Genomic DNA, 7,467 nt, shown 5'->3' on the forward strand with positions numbered 1-7,467 from the left:
TAGTTCAACTCTCACATCCACACATGACTACTGGAAAAACCATAGCCTTGACTAGATGGACCTTTGTTGGCAGAATAATGTTTCTGCTTTTTAACATACTGTCTAGGTTAGTCATAACTTTCCTTCCAAGGAGTAAGCATCTTTTAATTTCATGGCTGCAGTCACCATCTGCAGTGACTTTGGATCCCCCCAAAAATAAAGTCAGCCACTGTTTCCACTGTTTCCCCATCTATTTGCCATGAAGTGATGGGGCTGGATACGATGATCTTAGTTTTCTGAATGTTGAGTTATAAAGCGCTTCAGTTCAGTTCAGTTCAGTCACTCAGTTGTGTCTTACTCTTTGCGACCCCATGAACTGCAGCACACTAGGCTTCCCTGTCCATCACCAGCTCCTGGAGTTCACCCAAACTCATGTGCATTGAGTTGATGATGCCATCCAGCCAACTCATCCTCTGTCGTCCCCTTCTCCTCCTGCCCCCAGTCCCTCCCAGCAGATTTATACATTAAAAAATTAGCTGAGGCGGTTGCGGTGGGAGAGCAGCAGGCCAAGAGTGTGAGTTGCTCACCCCAGGGGCTGCCTGCTGTCCCGCTGCCCTCCGAGTGCAGCCATGTCCGAAGGAGAAGCCCCAGGAGGGAGTGAAGATGGAGAAGGACCACATCAACCTGAAGGTGGCCGGGCAAGTTGGCTCCAGGGTCCAGTTTAAGATCAAGATACACACACTATTCTGCAAGCTGATGAAGGCCTCCTGCCAGAGCCAGGGCTTGTCCATGAGATGGATTCAGTTTAGGTTTGATGGACAACCCATTAATGAAACAGATGCCCCAGCACAGCTGGAGATGGATGACCCTCAGAGGACACCAGAGGACACGACTGGAGAGGACACCAACAGCAGAAGGGGGCCTTCAGAGTGGCAGCTGCCTCTTGGTGGGTGGGGGGGGGGGCGGGCCTCTATAGCCCCCATCCCCTTGTGGTGCTGGGCTGTGTTTGCTGTCAAACAGTGCAGGTGTGGCCAAGCCCATCGGCAGGCAGGCTCGGACACCGAGGACATTCCCTAGGAGGACTTTGCTCTGATGCACTCGAGCGCCACCGCAGCAGTGGTCCCCAGCCTCCCTTGGCCCATCCCCTCCTACCTTTGTTTGGGTAAAAGGCCCACGTGGTGAGGGACTTGGGTTTTGTTTTTACCTTTTTGTTTTTTCTCCCTCCTATGAAATTTTCTCCCAACTTGTGACCTGAATGCCTACTTTCTGTCTAGACGGGGATCTTAACCCCAGGTGTTGACCCCCCCTCATTCCAATCACGGAGAGAACCGTCACCACTCTGGGGGTGCTTCTATGGGGCGAGTTTTGGGGTCACGGTCGGTGTGGGAGATATACTTTCACTTACTGTTTCTTGCGGGCACAGGTTTTTTTTTAATGCTAAATATTAGAAATGTAAGCTTTGCCAGAGTATAGGAAAGTTGAAGGGAAAAGACTGGAATGTTTGTTAAAATGTATGAAGTTCTTCAGTAACATGGCCCTGGGCAGGGTCTGGGGTCCCAGACCCATTGCCATCAACGGCTGGTGACACTGCTCAGACACAATGAAAATGGGCTTTCCCCTTTTCTTAACAGAGAAGAGAGTAAGTCCCACACATCTGCCGTGGTCACAGTGCCAGGGCCTCAGATTTCCTCCAGTATTTGCTTCTGATGAGTAACGATGGTCTGTACGTAAACTAGGAAGATAGAAAATACTGCTGATTTTGCCGTTATGTCTTCGTGTAAAAGAGCTGCTTCAAAGCGTGGCTACAAGTGAGGGATGCCTCTGGTTCTCCCCGAGGACTGTGCTCTGCTCCCCAAGTTGGTATGGAGCTTACACGTTACATGTGATTTCGGTTCTGTGCAGCATTTTGGGGTCTGTCTTAGTCAGCCTCCAATGGCTGTCCCGTTGCCCTTCCGTGTGGACTCGCTCATGTGTGACAGCCCCTGGCTGCCTGTTCAGGTCACCTGGGCAGGACTGAGGCCTCGTTGGAGAAGTCTGCACTTCCTTTGTACCTTGCTGTTCGGGCATGTGTGGGGTATCTGCCGGCTCTGTTGTGTTTATTCCCCAATTTGTACATTATTTGTTGTCCTATACTACTGTCAATGGTAAATATTGTTTGGTATTCTGTCAAAAAAAATTAGCTGATAATACAAGATAGCATGAACAAGCCCCAATATGAGTCATTTAAGAGGAGAGGTCACTTAGATTAATGAGGGAGAAAAAAAGATTTTGATCATCCACGAGAAGGAATAAGGTCACCTCCTTCCCTCCACAAAAGGGCAATGTGATCTTAGGTTGCATTAAGATGAGAACAAAGGAGGGGCTCGCCTTGGTAAATCCTTGGTAAATCCCCTGGAGATTTTGAAGGGTGTAAAAAATCTTCAGTGGAGCCAAAGGAGAGAGCCAACAGGGTGAAGAGCCTAGAATCAGAAAGTATAAGAAGTTTGGGGATATTTATGGTGTGATCTTCAAATACCTAATTGACAGACATATGAAAAGAAATCTAGATTTATCTTTGAAACCTTTGGAGTCTTAAACTGCTAAATTGCTTTAGTAATGTCCTACTCTTTGCGACTCCATGGACTGTAGCCCACCAAGCTCCTCCGTCCATGGGATTCTCCAGGCAAGAATACTGGAGTGGGTTGCCATTTCCTTCTCCAGGGAATCTTTCCGACCCAGGGATCAAACCCATGACTCGTGTCTCCTGCATTGGCAGGTGGGTTCTTTACCACTAGTACCATCACTAGAATAAGTGTGTAGAAGTTAGATTTAAACTCAGTGTAGTAATTTTACATGGTTATAGTTTCCTGAAATGGAATGAGCTACCTGAGTTTCCTGTCCCTGGAGGTATTCAAATAGAATCCAGACAAGTGTCAAACAATGTGCTCCCAAAGCACTTCTTCAGGCCTTAAACGTTGTATTTACATTGTAATCGTTTGCATTCCAGTCTCCCTGTGCAACTTGTGACTTCTTTCTGATCTGAATCTGTCATGTTCATTTTAACTTGGCTCAGAAGGTACAAAATCAATCTTGGTTTGGTGGATAGATGCATGAATGAGATTAAAGGTTGGGCAGAGTGATCTTTAGTCCTTCCAACTCAGACTCTCAGTTCTCAGCTAGGATTTGAACTAGGTTTAAAGAATGGAACTGGTTGCAGAAAAGGGGTGGCAGTGTTGCATCCTAGGTTTCACAGTACAGAGAAAGCTCAGAGACAAGAGGGAGCAAGAGAGTGGAGGAGCTACGATGGGTGAAGTACAGGAATTAGAGTTGGGGCAGAAGGTTGGGTCTTGATTCTTGAAGGTTCTTTAATTTCAAGGATGTCAGGCTTTCTCATCCTGCAGTCTGAACCCAGGCTGATGCTTGACTAAATCCTTATGAAAGAAAACAGAAAAAGTGTTCTTACAGTCATGAATTTTGGCTCTGCTGGGAAAGACTGTGACTTGATATGGACTGAAATGTCCCCCATGATTCTTATCTTGAAGCCCTAACTCCTAGTGAGATGGATTAAGGAGGTAGGGCTTGAGGAGGTGATTGGGTTTAGATGAGGTCATGAGGATGGGGCCCTCATAATGGGATTAGCTCCCTTCTAAGAAGAGACACCAGGGAGCTTTCTCTCCCTCTCTGTCTCTCTCTGCCATGGGAGGACACATGGAGAAGGCCTTCTACAAGCCAGAGAAGAACACCCTCACCAGGGAGCAGAATCAACCAGCACTTTGCTCTTGGATTTCCCAGCCTCCAAAACTGAGAAATACTGAAATAAGCATCTCCTGTTTAAGCTGACCAGGCTATTGTATCAATATTTTTGTTACAGCAGCCCGAACTGACTAATACAGGGCTCTTGCCTACATCTGGGAGTAATGAGTCAGAACTCAGCGCTAGGCAGTGGCAGCAAAAATATAAAAGAAATCAGATGGGAAGAGACATTACTGAAAACATTAAGACTTAGTAGTGAGATAACAAGAAAGGGTTTAAAAGGGAGGGCCACAGCTTTGTGAACATGAGGGCAGACAGTTATGTCCATTGAGCTTCTTAGTGCAATGGAAGGAAGATGAGAAACTATTTGGAATATCCAGGATTTCCTGCAACTGTTTCCATTAAGTTCATGGCTGAAAATGGGCTATTTTTAATGTTGATGAGAATGGCAAGTCAAGAGTTTAAGTCTGTGGAGAGCAAACTTTTCTTGGAAGGGAGCTGTAGTACTGATAAAACTTTGCTCTGAATGGTAGTATTAACAGCAGGCACTGTTGGACAAGCCTGACGATGGGCCAGCCTGATACAAGACACTGTGTGTATCATCCCACTTCATTAAATTATCCCTCATTTGAAGACCTCAGCTTGTACCCCACGCAGTATCTGCTTTAGGGAGTGCCCAAGGAAAATTCTCATTCACATTAGCTCTAAGGATAATTATATGTCTCTTAAATAATTGAATTTCTTTTTTAAATTTTTGGACTCTGAATGCAATTAACACATGACCCTGTGTGTGTGTGTGTGGTGTGCTGGGGTTGGCAGAGGCAGGAGGAAGTTGAAGGCGTTATGCTAAGTTTCAGATCCATAATTGTGGCCCAATTTTAGTTGTGTGTAATATATAATTTCTTAGCCTCTTTCCTGTTTCTTATTTTTTCCCTCCCCTTGTTTTTCTATCCTCCCTCCTCTTTTAATTTATGCTGCCTTGTATTTTATGTATCTCTGAAGGCAGTCCTAAATTCCAAAACAAAGGACAATAATTATAAATATATTTCTATTTACGTCAGCCCCCACTTTATAGATGAGGAAGCAGAGGCTCAATTTATTTAACTTGCCGGAGATCACAGTGGGTGTACTACTTACCTATTGCCAGGTAACAAATCCCCTCCAAAACTAGCAGCTTAAACCAGCAAACACATAATTTCTCAGTTGATTCCTGAGGGTCAGAAGTCTGGGAGCAGCTCAGTTGGGTAGTTCTAGCTCGGGGGCTGGTGGGGTTGCAGTCGAGCCGTCTGCTGGGGCTCTAACTGTCTGAAAGCTGCAAAGTCTTTTATAACTTAATCTCAGAAGTGACGATCACTCTCGTCTTCCACCAGTCACACAAACCAACCCTGGTAAAGGGAAAGGAGTCCACAAGGGCGTGAGTCCCAGGGATAGGATCGCTGGAGGCCATCTTGGAAGCCGCCACTCGCAGGGAGGAAATAGCATACTGAGCCTGCAGGATGTTGCTTCTACAAAAGCACTGGCTCTGGATATGCTCAAGTTTGGTCCCCAGAGTGGCTTTCATTTTTTTTTTCCCCCTTTTCAGCTTGAAGAACAGGTGAATGAGCACAGCAAGTGAGGAGGCTCTGGGCTTCAGTTTTCTTCCTCTGATCCTGCTTACAAGTTGCCAATGCTGCCACAGTTCCAACCATAAAGCTTTGTATTGCCTCATAACTATTTAATCGCTGCTAAAAGTAAACTTGATTTTAATCCATAAGACAACACTAAATGATCTAACTGTCGGGTCCCACTAAGAAGTGGAGAGTAATAGCTAACATGACACTATACAGGCTGATAGCCTCTGACTTTGGTAGTGCAAGAAACAATTGATAGTAATTGTAATTCCTCCCACTTTTTATACTCTTTGCTTCATGGGAGATATGGGTATATGGAAGTTTTTAGTGATTCTGCCTTCCCCCCTCCATAAGGTGATTCCACCCCTCATTTGTTAGTGTAATGAGAAAATCTATAAAGATATTTTTATGGAACATATATTTTACTGCATTGCTGATCTGTGGCCACATTTTGTCAGGGTAATAAATTAGGGCGTGTTGTTTTCCTGGATTCAGGAAACTGCCGGCTCAGTGTTTGGTATTCAGACCTCAGATCCATGACTCACCAATAAACCACCTGGACAAATGAGCAGAGAGGATCTGAACTGCTGCGGACTATTGCCCCACCTCTCGATTCTTAACTCTATTCTGTATCTGGAAATTCCATTTTCATTTGAGGTATAAATTGATGTCACTCTCCATGTTTAAACATAGCCCCAAACCGATTTCTTTCCTGAGATTGTTTTTCAGAACAGTGGTGTTGAACTTCAATTAAAATTTGCAAACCATCGCTGTGTGCCCGTGGTATTTGAGTGTTGCTATGACTTCTTGTACATCTCTGTGACCTCCCTCCAGGACTTTGTGGTACGCCAGTTTGCAAATGAGATGATCAGTTTGGTCTAGGGAGAGAATTTTCTCTTTAGCTTTGACTGATTTAGGTACAAATTGATTTGTTAAATTCTCTTAGAGTGTTCTAGGCTTTGTGCTATGTTCTCTAATTGGATAAAAAGCTAAGACACAACTTTGTACCTTTAAAAACTTGTGGTCTAGCTGCTAGGTAAATATTAACAGGAACAATTATGAAATCATGTGAGATAGCAGAAGTATTCACAAAATCCTTGAGGAGAAAGAAGGGGATTAGTTCTGCCCAGTGGTGGAGGAGGAAGATTTTACCAGGAAAGACCTCTCTTAGATCGGTGGCCCCCAAATGTTGGTCTCAGGACCAGTGCTAGTCTCTAATAAAATTTTCACTGACTTGTGGCAGAGTGAGAAAGAAAACAAAACTCCATAAGCTAATTTTAAGATTAAAAAAATCTTAATTTATCACGAAATTATGTATTGACATTCTTTTTCCTGTGATGTCCTTCACTTCATGAAGACATGAGGATAATATATATTATTGTTTTCTTTCATTGCAAAATAAAACTTGGCAACCTAGCATCATCCAAATTTTCTTGTGTGCATTCATTTATTGGTCCTTGAAACCTAAACGGCTAGTAGCCTTTGTGAGGATGGTTATATTTGTGCTGGTGTTGGAAGAAAGAGATACTCATGTAAAGGCATTCTTGCTGTTTGCCTGTCAGTGGTTTAACAATACCTACATTAAGGGGAAACTAATTTGCGAGAAAGAAAAAATGTATGCTTGCATTTAAAAACTGGCTTTGAATGTTTTTCTAGTATGTGTCTGGGGGAATGTGGAGGGGGGTGGGTATAAGAGAAAAAAATAGTGCCCACAGTGCTGCAGAATTTGAACTGTAGCTTTGGAGAGCTGCTGTTGCCAACATGAATACTGGTTTTAGAAGGATTCCCATCCCCATCCCCTCAACCTTCACCCCTCTGTATAAAATCTTCAGAAGTTTAGATAAGATTAAGCTTGATGATAGTAAACCTTCTACTTCTTTCCAGGTATTGGATTAAAAAGTAACCTTGGTATATATGGGCCCCTTTTCTCCCCTGATTTTTCACCAGGGGACAGGAGAGTGAGCCATTGTGTCTGTGTGTCTGAGCAGGTCAGTGGTAATGGAATGTTTAACCTGCCACGTTGTCAGTCTACCTTGTTCATCTCACCTACAGTGGCAAAGCTTTTCATCTATTTGCAAATGGATGCCTCTCAGGAGTTGAGCTATATCCATAATTTTAGGGAATGTATCATCTTTGAAGAGGGACT

This window comes from Bison bison, unplaced genomic scaffold, assembly GCF_000754665.1.
Source record: "Bison bison bison isolate TAMUID 2011002044 unplaced genomic scaffold, Bison_UMD1.0 scf7180017863702, whole genome shotgun sequence".
NCBI classification, from domain to species: domain Eukaryota; kingdom Metazoa; phylum Chordata; class Mammalia; order Artiodactyla; family Bovidae; genus Bison; species Bison bison.